This window comes from Gobio gobio (assembly GCF_949357685.1).
Source record: "Gobio gobio genome assembly, chromosome: 10".
NCBI classification, from domain to species: Eukaryota; Metazoa; Chordata; class Actinopteri; order Cypriniformes; family Gobionidae; genus Gobio; species Gobio gobio.
In genome coordinates this window covers 10027815-10046589 of record NC_137116.1, presented here as the reverse complement: position 1 = coordinate 10046589, position 18775 = coordinate 10027815, and the positions used below count along the sequence as shown (strand labels likewise).

General features: G+C 38.9%; 2 protein-coding genes across 2 annotated transcripts in view; one reads left to right on the top strand and one right to left on the bottom strand.

Moving 5' to 3' along the window:
• Positions 1-8618, bottom strand: part of magi1a (membrane associated guanylate kinase, WW and PDZ domain containing 1a) — a 99648-nt gene extending 91030 nt beyond the window's left edge. Inside the window, exon 1 of the mRNA XM_079827848.1 lies at positions 8256-8618. The gene's annotated coding sequence lies outside the window, so the exon portion shown is untranslated. The remainder of the gene's footprint in view (positions 1-8255) is intronic.
• rab35b (RAB35, member RAS oncogene family b) overlaps positions 1-18775 on the top strand; it is a 761740-nt gene that overhangs the window by 465260 nt on the left and 277705 nt on the right. The gene's annotated exons all lie outside the window — the stretch shown is intronic.

The window sequence follows — 18775 nt, the reverse complement described above, 5'->3', positions numbered from 1 at the left end:
CTGCGCAGTAGAAAGCAGGAAGCAGAGCCGCACTCTCACAGAAGCAGAACAATTAACGCCACATGATTTACTGTAGTAACACCACATGATTTACTGTAGTAGCACCTCATGGATTTACTGTAGTAATGCCACATGATTTACTGTAGTAACGCCACATAATTTACTGTAGTAACGCCACATGATTTACTGTAGTAACGCCACATGATTTACTGTAGTAACGCCACATGATTTACTGAAGTAGCACCTCATGGATTTACTGTAGTAATGCCACATGATTTACTGTAGTAACGCCACATGATTTACTGAAGTAGCACCTCATGGATTTACTGTAGTAACGCCACATGATTTACTGTAGTAACGCCACATGATTTACTGTAGTAACGCCACATGATTTACTGAAGTAGCACCTCATGGATTTACTGTAGTAATGCCACATGATTTACTGTAGTAACGCCACATGATTTACTGTAGTAGCACCTCATGGATTTACTGTAGTAATGCCACATGATTTACTGTAGTAACACCACATGATTTACTGTAGTAACGCCACATGATTTACTGTAGTAACGCCACATGATTTACTGTAGTAACACCACATGATTTACTGTAGTAATGCCACATGATTTACAGTAGTAACGCCACATGATTTACTGTAGTAGCACCTCATGGATTTACTGTAGTAATGCCACATGATTTACTGTAGTAACACCACATGATTTACTGTAGTAACGCCACATGATTTACTGTAGTAACGCCACATGACTTACTGTAGTAACACCTCATGATTTACTGTAGTAACACCTCATGGATTTACTGTAGTAATGCCACATGATTTACTGTAGTAACACCACATGATTTACTGTAGTAACACCTCATGATTTACTGTAGTAACACCTCATGGATTTACTGTAGTAACGCCACATGATTTACTGAAGTAACACCACATGATGTACTGAAGTAACACCTCATGATTTACTGTAGTAACCCCACATGATTTACTGTAGTAACGCCACATGATTTACTGTAGTAACACCTTATGGATTTACTGTAGTAAAACCACATGATTTACTGAAGTAACGCCACATGATCTACTGTAGTAACGCCACATGATTTACTGTAGCAACGCCACATGATTTACTGTAGTAACACCACATGATTTACTGTAGTAACGCCACATGATTTACTGTAGTAACGCCACATGATTTACTGTAGTAACGCCACATAATTTACTGTAGTAACACCACATGGATTTACTGTAGTACCACCACATGATTTACTGTAGTAACGCCACATGATTTACTGTAGCAACGCCACATGATTTACTGTAGTAACGCCTCATGGATTTACTGTAGTAACACCTCATGGATTTACTGTAGTAACACCACATGATTTGCTGTAGTAACCCCACATGATTTACTGTAGTAACACCACATGATTTACTGTAGTAACACCACATGGATTTACTGTAGTAACACCACATGATTTACTGTAGTAACCCCACATGATTTACTGTAGTAACACCACATAATTTACTGTAGTAACCCCACATAATTTACTGTAGTAACCCCACATAATTTACTGTAGTAACACCACATGATTTACTGAAGTAAAACCACATGATTTACTGAAGTAACACCACATGATTTACTGTAGTAACACCACATGATTTACTGTAGTAACCCCACATGATTTACTGTAGTAACACCACATGATTTACTGAAGTAACACCACATGATTTACTGTAGTAACACCACATGATTTACTGAAGTAACACCTCATGATTTACTGTAGTACCCCCACATGATTTACTGTAGTAACACCACATGATTTACTGTAGTACCCCACATGATTTACTGTAGTAACGCCAAATGATTTACTGTAGTAACGCCTCATGGATTTACTGTAGTAACACCTCATGGATTTACTGTAGTAACCCCACATGATTTACTGTAGTAACACCACATGATTTACTGTAGTAACCCCACATGATTTACTGTAGTAACACCACATGATTTACTGTAGTAACACCACATGATTTACTGAAGTAACACCACATGATTTACTGTAGTAACCCCACATGATTTACTGAAGTAACACCTCATGATTTACTGTAGTACCCCCACATGATTTACTGTAGTAACACCACATGATTTACTGAAGTAACACCACATGATTTACTGTAGTAACACCACATGATTTACTGAAGTAACACCACATGATTTACTGTAGTAACCCCACATGATTTACTGAAGTAACACCTCATGATTTACTGTAGTACCCCCACATGATTTACTGTAGTAACACCACATGATTTACTGTAGTAACACCTCATGGATTTACTGTAGTAACACCTCATGGATTTACTGTAGTAACACCACATGATTTACTGATAACGCCACATAATTTACTGCAGTAACGCCACATGATTTACTGTAGTAACACCACATGATTTACTGTAGTAACACCTCATGATTTACTGTAGTAACACCACATGATTTACTGTAGTAACACCTCATGATTTACTGTAGTAACACCACATGATTTACTGATAACGCCACATAATTTACTGCAGTAACGCCACATGATTTACTGAAGTAACACCACATGATTTACTGTAGTAACTAGGGATGGGCGATATCTTATCGTTTGCGATATACCGGTAAAAATTCTCCCCACGATAAGAATTTGTCTTCCCGCGATAATAACGGTAAAGCCTAGTTGATAGCGCGACCCATCCGCACCGTGCCACCGCTGGCCGTCTCTTGATGCTTAAAGCGTTTACTTTATGATGGCCGCGGTGGCTGCGTTCGTCAATTTGTTAAGCTGAACGGGGGTTGGAGAGAGATTTGTCTTGTGGTGCCCCCCGCAGCACTCGGTGTCCTAAGCGCCGCGCAATGGGAGCGGCGGCACTGAATCCGCATCTCACGTGCAGAGCGAAAACTACTATGGCGGAAGCGTTCATAGCTAAACGACTGGCTACCTGAGGGCAATCTGAACCATACAGATGTATTTTCACTCGCTGAGCACTTGGACTGAGCGCTTGAGAGATTCGCTCTGTCTCAATTGATCGGTAAAGCATACTATTTCAGTTCATCTCAATGAATGCGCAGTATTTGACGCGCAGTAAACACTAGTGTGAGGCGCGACTGAGAGCGCTCAGTGTTTCACACACACTCACAGAGAGAGCGAGAGAGCCTTATACCACACAGAATTGACGTGCTACATGTAAACAATATCCTTTGTTGTATTTTCCTGTAAAATAATGGCGTTTATTTGGAATTATTCAGCCTTTCATGAACAGAAGAACCGAATGCACAAACGGGAATCTCATTGGCTGGTGTGCACCTATTACGGTGCCTGTTTTGATTTCAGCAAATCAGTTTGAATGAGCGCTGACAACGTGATTAATATTCATGAACCCAGAAGCTCATTATTCCTTAGTGCAGTTTATTTTTATTAGTAGAAGAATTTGTGGTATTATAAACTCAAATTACTGAAGTTCTATCAATAAATCTTTATTTTCAACTTTTTTGTAATCTGAAGACATTTTTGGGATAATTACTTTAGCTGTTTCTGCTATTTTTACCACTGTTTGCACCATGAGTGTATGAATAAATACAGAATCAGTTTACATGTAAAACTTGTCATTGATTTCAAAATTATTATTGTTTGTATTGTGTGATGTTTTTTAGCACAGTTGCACTATTTAAACATTACCTGCACTTTTACAGAAGACAATTATATCTGCAACTTTTCCATTTCTGAAAAGGCTGGTGTGGAATTTTACATAAAAAATAATAATTAATTATATATAATATATATATATATTTTTTTTTTATGTATTATAGGAGCCTATTTGATGACATGTACGTTTTACTTTAGATCATTGTTTGTTTTTCTGAAACTCGCAAGAATGCATGCAGTTCTCACTTGTATCCAAAAACATGGGGAATGATACTACATTTATCGTCATTGATATCGTTATCGCAATAAATACTAGAAAATATCGGGATACATTTTTAAGTCCATATCGCCCATCCCTAGTAGTAACACCTCATGGATTTACTGTAGTAACGCCACATGGATTTACTGTAGTAACGCCACATGATTTACTGTAGTAACACCACATGATTTACTGTAGTAACACCACATGATTTCCTGAAGTAACCCCACATGATTTACTGTAGTAACACCACATGATTTACTGAAGTAACCCCACATGATTTACTGTAGTAACACCACATGATTTACTGTAGTAACACCTCATGGATTTACTGTAGTAACACCACATGATTTACTGTAGTAACACCACATGATTTACTGTAGTAACACCACATGGATTTACTGTAGTAACGCCACATGATTTACTGTAGTAATGCCACATGGATTTACTGTAGTAACGCCACATGATTTACTGTAGTAACACCACATGATTTACTGTAGTAACACCTCATGGATTTACTGTAGTAACACCACATGGATTTACTGTAGTAACGCCACATGATTTACTGTAGTAACACCACATGATTTACTGTAGTACCCACATGATTTACTGTAGTAACACCTCATGGATTTACTGTAGTAACGCCACATGATTTACTGTAGTAACACCACATGATTTACTGTAGTAACACCACATGATCTACTGTAGTAACGCCACATGATTTACTGTAGTAACACCACATGATTTACTGTAGTAACACCTCATGGATTTACTGTAGTAACGCCACATGATTTACTGTAGTAACACCACATGATTTACTGTTGTAACACCACATGATTTACTGTAGTAACACCACATGATTTACTGTAGTAACACCTCATGGATTTACTGTAGTAACACCACATGATTTACTGTAGTAACACTACACCACATGATTTACTGTAGTAACCCCACATGATTTACTGTAGTAACACCTCATGGATTTACTGTAGTAACACCTCAGGGATTTACTGTAGTAACCCCACATGATTTACTGTAGTAACACCTCATGGATTTACTGTAGTAACGCCACATGATTTACTGTATTAACACCACATGATTTACTGTAGTAACGCCACATGATTTACTGTAGTAACACCATATGATTTACTGAAGTAACCCCACTTGATTTACTGTAGTAACCCCACATGATTTACTGTAGTAACACCTCATGGATTTACTGTAGTAACGCCACATGATTTACTGTAGTAACACCATATGATTTACTGAAGTAACCCCACTTGATTTACTGTAGTAACACCATATGATTTACTGAAGTAACCCCACTTGATTTACTGTAGTAACACCATATGATTTACTGCAGTAACGCCACATGATTTACTGTAGTAACACCACATGATTTACTGTAGTAACATGATTTACTGTAGTAACACCACATGATTTACTGTAGTAACATGATTTACTGTAGTAACACCACATGATTTACTGTAGTAACGCCACATGATTTACTGTAGTAACATGATTTACTGTAGTAACGCCACATGATTTACTGTAGTAACATGATTTACTGTAGTAACGCCACATGATTTACTGTAGTAACACCACATGATTTACTGTAGTAACATGATTTACTGTAGTAACGCCACATGATTTACTGTAGTAACATGATTTACTGTAGTAACACCACATGATTTACTGTAGTAACACCACATGATTTACTGCAGTAACGCCACATGATTTACTGTAGTAACATGATTTACTGTAGTAACGCCACATGATTTACTGTAGTAACATGATTTACTGTAGTAACACCACATGATTTACTGTAGTAACATGATTTACTGTAGTAACGCCACATGATTTATTGTAGTAACATGATTTACTGTAGTAACGCCACATGATTTACTGTAGTAACGCCACATGATTTACTGTAGTAACGCCACATGGATTTACTGTAGTAACACCACATGATTTACTGTAGTAACACCACATGATTTACTGTAGTAACACCACATGATTTACTGTAGTAACGCCACATGATTTACTGTAGTAACGCCACATGATTTCCTGTAGTAACACCACATGATTTACTGTAGTAACGCCACATGATTTACTGTAGTAACGCCTCATGGATTTACTGTAGTAACACCACATGATTTACTGTAGTAACGCCACATGATTTACTGTAGTAACGCCTCATGGATTTACTGTAGTAACACCACATGATTTACTGTAGTAATGCCACATGATTTACTGTAGTAACGCCACATGATTTACTGTAGTAACGCCACATGATTTACTGTAGTAACACCACATGATTTACTGTAGCAACGCCTCATGGATTTACTGTAGTAACACCACATGATTTACTGTAGTAACGCCACATGATTTACTGTAGTAACGCCTCATGGATTTACTGTAGTAACACCACATGATTTACTGTAGTAACGCCACATGATTTACTGTAGTAACGCCACATGATTTACTGTAGTAACGCCACATGGATTTACTGTAGTAACACCACGTGATTTACTGTAGTAACGCCACATGATTTACTGTAGTAACGCCACATGATTTACTGTAGTAACACCACATGATTTACTGTAGTAACACCACATGATTTACTGTAGTAACACCACATGATTTACTGTAGTAACGCCACATGATTTACTGTAGTAACACCACATGATTTACTGTAGTAACACCACATGATTTACTGTAGCGATGCCACATTCGAACAACTCATGGTAAATATGGTCCAGTCCGACTTAAAGCAAGAGTCTTGCGCAGTTTGGTTTTGTGTAATAAAACATGGCATGGGCCTGTGAGGATTCACTGAGTGCCGAGGGAAATTATATGAATGATGTGTATCTGTGAAGGGTCTGACTGTCTTCAGAAAAGTCTTGATAGTATTCTCGTTTCATCTTCCCTCTGTGTAATAAGCGGCGCTGCCATATTTAGAGAGGTTACCCATCTCTACTGCTCCATAAGTGCCACCTACTGTCACGGAGAGGATTGACATCCAGCCTGTCTGCCGCTCTTCTCAGGCCACACATCAGACCGGATGTGTGTTTACACTGGTTGATGAAAATAAGCTGATATGCATTCAACAACAATTCGGATAATAAGGTTTCTAGAATTATTTACGGATGCTGAATTTTTATCAAACCTTTTTTCAAAGTGTTTTTTGAACATGTTGAAGTTCTAAATGTTAGCAGACCAAATCAATCAACATGTTTTTCATTTAAAATCTCGACGTCATAGTTAGTTTTACTATTTTAATGTAAAAAGTGTATCTGTTGGTTTTACTTAATAAATTGATACCATGATAATATTGATTACCGATTACTGAACATTTTGGTCATTATAACCGTGATATGAAATTTCATCTCTAGTTTGTTTATAGCCAACGTTTAGCTTTTGACGTCTGCCGATTGTATAACACACTCATGTTCATATTATCATGATAAACAAAACGTGCAGGAATATTAAGCTTTTGTTATTCACAGACACTAATCCAAAAGCCAATGGGAAAGTCCTATGGTGTCGAACATCCGCATTACTCCATAATATAATGATACCGCATTACTAGATTTAGCACACGTATGAACTGTTAGTGTTTTAGAGTAACTCAAAAAAATCATATGCTGTGATTGGAGGAGCAGAGGTGCGCCCCCTGTCGGTCAGGACACACACCGCAGGACCTGTGCTAGTATTACACTGTATGGGCTTTTAAACAGTTTAACACAGGACTTCTCAGGGACTAAAGGCCTCTTGTGATGTTATCAGATGTGGCTGTATATTTAGGATGTATTGTATGCAACATGGACATGTAATGCATAATAAATCACACTGATTTTATCAAACATGCCCACTATTGTTTACAGATAAACACTGAACGCACTGGCAGAGCCTTTAACTCAATGTGTGTTCATAAACAGTGCATCCAACGAGAAAACAATCCCCAAATGATCAATCTGACAGCTGCATTTCATGTGGAAACGCAATAACCGTAAATCCTGTGTTCACAGATAAACCAGCACAACAACTGATGGATCAAAATGGCTTTTCTCACACACATCTGCTCCATAAACACACACACATACACACACACACCGAACAACACTGTCACCTTCAGCTTCATATATTCACAGTGTTTGCTAAGCCTCTGCTAGCACAGGACAGCCATTTCAAAACATCAACAGCACAGCCGTTAGTACACCGTTAACTAAGCGGATCACAACCGCCAGATCTATCCCGATTCATAACGGGTTTCAAACATCGGTACATGGCGGAGGATGAGCACACTTGCCTGGGTGTCAAGCGATTCCCTTCTTCCACTCGCTCCTCCTCTGCGATCAAGCGCTAATCCTGTCTTTGTGTCCGATCCTGCAGAAGAACCGAGCAGAGCCGAACCGAACCGCGCGTGTGAGCGAAGCGAGCCTGAGCCCGAGCCCGAGGAGAGAGAGGATCTGTCGAATGAGGAGCGCAGGAGGTGCGGAGGGAGATCAGATGGGGGAGGGAAGAGAGGGAGGAGGAGGGACGCTGAGCGGGATCAGGGATAACTTCGCTTTAGCAGGAAGCAGCAGCTGGGAGACAGGACGAGAGAGAGAGAGAGAGCTAGAGAGCGCGAGAGAGAGACGGTTACTGCGCACCATAACAATAGCCATCTGTGGAGGGGGAACCTCTGGAGGAACGAGCACCTGTTAACCGGCTCCGGGGGCGGGGCGCACACAAACACAACAAAGGCGGACAAAGACTGATTCCTGCTCATTTCTGTGAGATGTGCTTCAGTCACTGTAGTACACTGACCGACCGGACACTGTAGCTGCTCTGTGTTCTGGACCATCTGAAAACACAGTGAGGTGGCATTTTATCCAACACCCAAAATGTCTCTTCGAGTTTCTGGGCATGAAATCTACCATATTTTGTTGGGTGTCATAGTCTCAAAACACACTGATACAGCATTTTTGGCCATCACAGACACGCTAAAGCATGAGATGCTGTTCTGGGTAATGGCACACAGTCTGTCCTCCCCCACCCCATCAGTCTATTGTGCTTTATTCTTTACATATGCTAAACCGCTGGACTCCACACATCTTTCTCAAATGTGCGCCTCCATCTTGTCCTCCATCATCCTGCTGCATCCATGCGCTCTCCTGCTCTTAAAGGGCCAGTCTGTGCATGCGCGAACCTTCCCGCTGTGCCATCTTGAGATGAAAGGGAGAGTTTGCACACACAATTCAGTCACTATTTACTCACCTCGGTTTTGTTCTAAAGCCGTACAACCTTCTTTCTTTTTGGAAAATAAACAGAAATAAAAAAGTCCTCGCTCACTCTTGCGCTTTTAATGGCAGTGAATTTTCTCAAGCTTTAGAAAAGGGGGCAAAAGTATCCCAAAGTATCGCTGTTTATTGTGTTCTGAAGGCATGTGGCAAAAAAGAAAAGCAAAATCTTGACCTCTTTTCCATCCAGCTATTTTTATGTGCATTTTGGGATGGCAAGATGCGCATAAATTCTAAAAATGTGCATTAAAGGGATAGTTCACCCAAAAATGAAAATTAGCCCATAATTTACTCACCCTCAATTCATCCTAGGTGTATATGACATTCTTCTTTCAGACGAATAAAATCTGAGTTATATTACAAAAGTCCAGGCTAATCCAAGCATTAGAATTGGATTAGTTGCTCTGTTTTTGAAGTCCATAAAAAATGCTTCTGTCCGTCAAATAACGTGCTCCACGCGGCTCTGGGGTGTTAATAAAGGTCTTCTGAAGCGAATCGACGTGTTTGCGTAAGAAAAATATTCATATTTAAAACTTTATCAAGTAGAGTTCCAGCCGATGGATTTCCTTGGAAAAGTGTTGAATGTTGTGAAACTCAAGATGCGTACGTGACGTCATGACGAGCGGACCTGGTCGCATTAGTCTTTCAATCGGCAGAGGAACTTTCAACAATTTTTCCATAAATTGAACAGGGAAGGCGGTCGGACGAAAGTTTACTCGATAAAGTTTTAAATATGAATATTTTTCTTACACAAACACATCGATTCGCTTCAGAAGGCCTTTATTAACCAGTCCCTCCAGAAAAACGCGATTATGCGATCGCGTGATTTAACGCATAATCAGCCAAAGTCCGCATATTCATGCGGGGGCCGCATTTTTTCAAATACGCCGCACTTTCGCCGCATAAATTGCCTATTTCCGCGTGCAAAATATGCGGGGCTATCATGATTTCATAATCCCCGCATTTTCGTTGCAAAAAAAGTCATATATATTAGCAGAAAGTTGAAAAATTTTCGTTTACTTCACACAAGAGCCGCCATTTCCGCCTATTGCCATGGGAACGTTTTGAAGTGACGTGATTACCCGACGCGAACGTCATCGAAAAGCTTCAAACCCCGTGGAGAAACCATAGATACCGGTGAAACCATGATGAAGCACAAACTCCCATTGGCCAACAAAAATATCAGCAAAAGAGCAAAGCAGTTTCCCTGTGTGCTGACTGATTTCAAAACACAGCATCATGAAGCTTTGAAGCGTTATGAATCAATGAGTCGATTCAGCGGTTTGAAGCGTTATGAATCAATGAGTTGATTCAGCGGTTTGAAGCGTTATGAATCAATGAGTCGATTCAGTGGTTTGAAGCGTTATGAATCAATGAGTTGATTCAGCGGTTTGAAGCGTTATGAATCAATGAGTCGATTCAGCGGGTTGGATCGCCAAAGTCACGTATTTCAGCAGTTTGACACGCGATCCGAATCATGAATCGACTCGATGATTCATAGCATCATGATGCTGTGTTTTGAAATCAGTCATCACTATATAAGTCGTTATTTAGTTTTTTTTGCACACAATAACTATTATCGTCTCTTCATAAAGTTATTGTAGAACCACTGTAGTGAGATGGACTTTGTAACGACGTCTTTAGTAGGCTACCTTTTATGGGTCTTGAGAGTGTACATTGTGCCAATGGAGGCCTTTCTGAGCCATCGGAATTCAACTAAAATATCTTAATTTGTGTTAACAACATAAAGGGAAGTCATTAATGACAGAATTTTCATTTTTAGGTGAACTAACCCTTTAAGAGATTGCACTTTGTGCATTGGAAGCACTCAAATGTCTGTTTTGTATAGCGACATCTGTAAAACAGGAAGTTATTTATAAATTTTTTCAGAAGTTGTAGCATATTCCTTTTGTAAAGCTACTGAACTTGATTGACTAAATGTTTTGTAAATTTGAGCCATTATTAAGTTCTTCAATAAAACAAGATGAGAACTTAAATATTCCAGCACTTTCTGTGATGTAGTGCTTTTTTTCTCTCTCATCAAACCGCAGTTTTTGCAAGTTCCTGCAATTTTATCGCATAAAATTGCATAAATATCCCGCATTTTTCATCGCATTTTCTAAGAAAACGTGCCGCATAATCAAGGATTTTTGCCCGCAACAATCACAAAAAAAAGCCGCATTTTTCTGGAAGGACTGAAATTAACACCCCAGAGCCGCGTGGAGCAGTTATTTGATGGGCAGATGAACTTTTTATGGACTTCAAAAACAGAGCAACTATGAATCCAGTTCTGATGCTTGGATTAGCCAGGACTTTTGAAATATAACTCCGATTTTATTCGTCTGAAAGATGAATGTCATACAGTATACTCCTAGGATGACTTGAGGGTGAGTAAATTATGGGCTAATTTTCATTTTTGGGTGAACTATCCCTTTAAAAACATATGCACTCAATTGAGGATAATTTTTTTTATCGGATAAGAAGACAGAAACACATTGACTAAATAAATGTTTTGGCTGCAAAAGGGGGACCAACACAATATTATAATGTATCATAATGTAATGCCTGATCAGTGTATATTTTATCCGATAAGAAAACATGCGACAGAAACACATTTACTGAATAAATCAAAGGGCTGTGATTGGATTACTGGCCAACGGACCAATGGCATCGCAGCATCTCAAATGTTGGTTTGGTGGCTCTGAAACGCCCGAGTCAAAGTCTGTGATCAGAATGATGTGGGTTAATTCCTCCAGAAGCGTCTCAGAGGATTGTGTTCCCAAACACCAGCATCCCAACGCAAGAGAACATGGCTACATGGCTAGTGACACACATGCAAACCATTTGAGAAAAACACATGCCTATAAACCTCCACACCACAATCCAGAAAACGCACACATTCACTCCTTCTCTCCACTCTTGGAGGCTGAAGTCTCCAAACTCATCCTTTCCAATCACTCTTTTGTCCATTTGATCCCATCCCCACTATCTCCTCCAGGCCATTTCTTCTTCAGTTGTACCTGCACTCACAGTCCCTGTGGAACTGCTGATGGTCTCCGTCAGCCCACCACTCCATCACAACTTCTCCATTCAGCTCATCATCCATAACTCCATCCAGGACAGCCAGAAACAATCATAAAGTAAAAGAACGTAATAAGGACGTTCCATTAACGTTGCAATAAGAATGTTGTTCTAAGAATATTTTCTCTCAACATTATGAGAACATACATCGATCAAGCATAACATGGTGAAGTGAATAACACTGATGATCTCTTCATCACGGCACCTGTTAGTGGGTGGGATATATTAGGCAGCAAGTGGCAGCAAGTTGATGTGTTAGAAGCAGGAAAAATGGGCAAGCGTAAGGATTTGAGCAAGTTTGACAAGGGACAAATTGTGATGCTAAACGACTGGGTCAGATCATCTCCAAAACTGCAGCTCTTGTGGGGTGTTCTTGGTCTGCAGTGGTCAATCTCTATCAAAAGTGCTCCAAGGAAGGAACAGTGGTGAATCGGCGACAGGGTCATGGGGCGGCCAAGGCTCATTGATGCACGTGGGGAGTGAAGGCTGGCCCGTGTGGTCCGATCAAACAGACGAGCTACTGGAGCTCAAATTGCTCAAGAAGTTAATGCTGGTTCTGATAGAAAGGTGTCAGAATACACAGAGCATCACAGTTTGTTGTGTATGGGGCGGCACCCAGTCAGGGTGCGCATGCTGACCCCTGTCCACCGTGTGGAGTGCCAACAGTGGGCATGTGAGCATCAGCTGGACCACAGAGCAATGGAAGAAGGTGGCCTGGTCTGATGAATCATGCTTTCTTTTACATCACGTGGATGGCCGGTTGTGTGTGCGTGGCTTCCCAGGGGAACACATGGAAACAGGATGCACTATGGGAAGAAGGCAAGCCGGCGGAGGCAGTGTGATGCTATGCTCTGCTGGGAAACATTGGGTCCTGCCATCCATGTGGATGTTACTTTGACACGTACCACCCCAATCGAGCATCTGTGGGATGTGCTGAACAAACAAGCTCGATCCATGGAGGCCCCATCTCGCAACTTACAGGACTTAAAGAATCTGCTGCTAACATCTTGGTGCCAGATACCACAGCACACGTTCAGGGGTCTAGTGGAGTCCATGCCTCGACGGGTCAGTAAAAGGGGGACCAACACAAAATGTTATGCCTGATCGGCGTATATTAACTATTAATAACGTTATAATAACGTTCCTTAAACATTATTTTAAGAACGCTTTTCCGTAACATTTACATAACTTTTAAAGAAGGTTACTGAAAGTTATGGGAACGTTCCCTGTTCACTGGGATATTGCTGCTCTTTTGTTGATTCAACTGCTTCTCATTTGTAAGTCACTTTAGAAAAAAGCATCTGCTAAATGATTAAATGTAAATGTAAAATAAAATGGTCATAAAGTTTACAAACTTCTTTAGAATCCATATGGTTGATTTTTTTGTGAAACTGACCCAAATTCAAGTCTTTATTTAGGCATCTTTCTTCATCTTCATTCTCAGCGGTGATCATCAAAACCACCACTCATTAAAAATTCCAAAAATATGTCAATGATAACGAATGGCAATTGCCTCAGTCACGGGCTGGTTCAATAAACATACACAAAGATAAAGATGAAGGTCCACACAATGATCAACACGAACAGAGCAACATACAACACATCCATAAACGACGACACCGGACAATGAACTGAAAACAGAACCAAACATACAGGTGATAATGATGAGTGCACAGCTGAACATAATGAGTGTCCGTGACAAAAAATGAGTGACGAAAGGCTGACGATGAAGAAACATAACAAGTCCAAACTAACGTGACTGTGACACTCACTGAAAAAAGGGCAAAAGTTGATCTAACTTCACCTAACTTGACTTAACAGTCCAGCTTCTTGAGTTTGAGCCACTGAACCGCCTTCATCTCTCTGAGAAACACCAACAGGCCACCGTACAGCAGCTGTCCTTATCGTCAGCTGACAAAGGCCTTTGTTTATTTTTGTATAACTCATATATAATTTCAGAGAGTGATTGTGTGAAACAGAGCCGGATCGCTGAGTTCACACTGTGTGTGTCTCTCTCTCTCTCTTCATGTGACGAAAGTCCCTTGTCCAATATATCAGATTCAGACCTTCAGAGAATCATTATAATCCTCAAACCCAGGGGGATTGAAGCAGTTTACCGGATTTACCCGTCACATGGCACCAGGGACAGAGACACACAGCAGAACGTGCAATCAAACAGGACGGCCCTTTAATCTGCTCGCCATCACACGATCCACAACTCTTCTGGAGCAATACGACTCGACCGTCAGCAGAGACTGTTTCTCACACAGAAAGGGGTGGGATTGTATTCAAATGCTGACACACACACACACACACACACACACACACACACACACACACACACACACACACACACACACACACACACGTGGCTCTTTTACATGTTAAATGATGGCAGGAGTCTGACAAAACTCAACCTTCACTCAGAAAATACTAAATTCAGGAAAGATGTCCATGCAAACAAGTTAATTTCAATGCAATAGCGCAGGTTATTAAGCTAAAGACGGGTCTGTGTGACACAGGAACTTCAATGCATTGATTCGTTTGGCTCAACAAAACATTATTTGTTTAACCCTCTGGGGTTCTTCGGGTCAAAAATGACCCGAAGCGTTTTATATATATATTTTTTTAATCGTAGCTTTATCGGAATGGTCCGAAACTTGGTGACTTTATTGGTAATTGGTAATATGAACACCCCCAAAAATTGGGGACAGGATTTAAAGTCTAAGTGGTCGTAAAAAAATTGTCACACTCAGGACCTTCGGGTCAAAAATGACCCCCATTGGAAATGGAAATTGGCAAAAATATGAAAATACAGAGGTTTTTTTGTGCATACAATCTACTAATCAGCCAGGATGCAGAAAAAAAGGACTCAACAGTGAAGGGGTGAATCTCTAAAACATCAAGAGTGCTAAACAGACAGGCTAAAAAAAACCTCACACACACACAAAAACACAATTAGCTTTTGGCATGGCACGCGTTCATTTGTGTGTGCGTGTGTTTTTGTGTGAATAAGTGTGTGTGTGTGTGTTTTTTTTAATCTTTTTTGCACTCTTGATGTTTTAGAGATTTTCCCCATTCACTGTTGAGTCCTTTTTTTCTGCATCTTGGCTGATTTGTAGATTGTATGCACAAAAAAAAATCTGTATTTTCATATTTTTGCCAATTTTCATTTCCTATGGGGGTCATTTTTGACCCAAAGGTTCTGAGTGTGACTATTTTTTTTTACGACCACTTAGACTTTTCAAATCCTGACCCCATTTGTTTGGGTGTTCATATACCAAGTTCCAATAAAGTCACCAAGTTTCGGACCATTCCGATGAAGCTACGATTTTTTTTTTTTTTTTAATAAAACGTAAAATCCACTATAGTATATATATATATATATATATATATATATATATATATATATATATATATATATATATATATATATATATATATATATATATATATATATATATTAGGGCTGTCAAAAGATTAATCGCGATTAATCGCATCCAAAATAAAAGTTTGTGTTTACATAATATATGTGTTTGTACTCTGTTAAATATTATTTATATATAAAAACACACACAAGCATGTATATATTTAAGAAAAAAATATTATTCTTATATATAAAACATTTATATTTATATATATATTATAGATTATATAAATGTATATACAGTATATACATGCAAATATTTCTTAAATATATACATGAATGTGTGTGTATTTATATATAAATAATAATTAACAGAGTACACACACATATATTATGTAAACACAAACTTTTATTTTGGATGCGATTAATCGCGATTAATCTTTTGACAGCCCTAATATATATACATTTTTTATTATATTCAATGGGAAAAAATGGGTCATAATTATTGCATAAATATTAATTATAAATCATAAAATTATCTCAAAACACCAAAAAATAAATAAAAAATATTATTGAAAAAATATATATTTCATTGATTTTACTCAAATCTTTTTTATCTTAATCCTGCCCTCCGGGTCATTTTTGACCCGAAGGTCCTGAGTTTGACCCATAAATGAAGAACCCCAGGGGGTTAAATGAACATGTTTCATTCTTACACTCAAAAAAATGCTGGGTTAAAAAAAACCCAAGTTGTTGTTTCAACCCAAGGGTTGAAAATCGACTAACCCAGCAATTGGGTTGTTTTAACCCAGTGAATGTGTCGTTTTAACCCAGCGGTTGGGTTAAATGTTTGCTTAAAACAACCCAATTGCTGGGTTAGTCCATTTTCAACCCAACTTGGGTTATTTTTAACCCAGCATTTTTTAGAGTGTATTGCAGTGACCTAAACTGATTGCACAGAAAATATTTCCTTAGTTTAATTAAGGGTTTCTCTTTATTTCAATGGTCCGGTCCACTACTTACTAAATGTAACTTTGTGACATGTCAACTAACTCTCATTAGACTATTAGTTGAGTATTTGTTGACATGTACTTGCAAAGTTACTTGCATGTCTAAAGCGGACCATCAAAATAAAGTGTTTGCTAATTAAGTTCATTGAACACTTGTTGAGTGCAGTTTTCTATTCATTCATTTTAATCATTAAATGCACTGTATAGAATGAAGAAATATGAAGAGACTGGTGTCAGTGCTAGCACACTGTAAAATAAATAAAGTTGAGCTAACTTAAAAAAATAAGGCAACCTATCGCACTCAACTTTTTAAGTTAACACAACTAATTCGCCCCAGTTAAAGTCAGCTTAAACACTTTTGTTCATCTAATGAGTAACAGGTAGTTTTTAAACATCAAAAATCTTGTCAAGACAATCAAAGAATGTTTAGCAATGCAAGCAGCTACAATCCTTGTTTTTTCATCTCCATGTTTGATTTTCAATGTTAACTACAGGACATGAAAATCATTTGCCTCTTTAAACTAGAGGCACACGGTTTACCCAGTTCACACGGGCAAATAAGTTGCAAAAGTTGCAATGAGAAGCACATACACCTCAGCACACAAATCTCATGGTGATGATCAACAATAGACCCTTTTCACATTTCTGGGTTTCTCAGAGTGAAAGTCATCATAGTTGGGTTAACTATTGTAGTTGTGAATGAGGGAATACAGAAATATTTTTGTGTGCCCATTTGCTCACATACAGTGGCATAAAAAAGTATGTGAACCGCTTGCAGAATCTGTGAAAATGGGAATAATTTTAACTAAATAAGAGGGATCATACAAAATGCATGTTATTTTTTATTTTGTACTGTCCTGAATAAGATATTTTACATAAAAAGTTTTAACATTTAGTCCACAAGACAAAAAAATAGCTGAATTTATTAAAAAACCCTGATAAAAAGTTTATGAAACATTGATTCTCAGTGCTGTGTGTCGTTCCCTGGATAATCCACGGCTGTTTTTTTGTTTTGTGATGGTTGTTCATGAGTCCACTGTTTGTCCTGATCAGTTTAACTGCCCAATGTTCAACAGAAAAATCCAACAGGTCCTGCACATTCTTCAGTTTTCCAGCCTCTTTTTCATATTTGAACCCTCTTCAGCAATGACTGTATGATTTTAAGATCCATCTTTTCACACTGAGGACAATTGAGGGACTCAAACACTAAGGTTCAAACATTCACTGATGCTCCAGAAAGAAACACAATGCATTAAGATCTGGGGGGTGAAAACTTTTGGACAGGATGAAGATGTCCAAATTTTTCTTATTTTGTTTAACTATAATTTTTTTTTTCATTTAGTACTGCCCTTCAGAAGCAACAGAAGATACTTGCATGTTTCCCAGAAGACAAATTAAGTACAATTTACCTTGATTTTCAAATTCAATAGGTGTTCACCTACTGTGACGTTGGCTGCCTAAACACACCTTTGTCTCAGTTTACATACAAACGTGCAAACGAAGATTTTCAAAATCTCCACTCTGGCCGGAGTTTTTAGAAAGACTCGTTTTCAGACGCAAATTCTCCGTTTGCGTGTAAACGAAGGGTGCAAACGAAGGGAAATGTCTCCGTTTCTCAAAATAATGTATGTGTAAACGGGGCCTCAGATACACATGGCAGCATTTGAATACAGGCGCCTATCAGCCTATCGGTCCGCTGCTGGTCCCCTGCTTGTGCTTTGAGACGCTTTGAGACGCTCCCGCTTTCAAAACACTTCCAAACACTTCTGCGTGCTTTCAAACGCTCCCGTGCGTTGATCATTTTAGCCAATCACAGACACATCCGATGAGCGCATGAGCACAATGGCCAGTCAGAAGTGTTTACTATACCAGCTCAACAGCTCTAAAAGCGGCACCTTTTTTAAATTTCAGTACCGAATTGGTATTGCGGTCTGTACTTTTGACAATATTACTCTGAACCAGGCACATCATTGTTGGATGTAAAATAGTTGTTTCAGGTAACTCAATTTTGAAAGTTGGGACAACATTTGGACAAGTTTATAACACTACCTGTTACTCATTAGATGTTGACTTTAAAGGTCCCATGGCA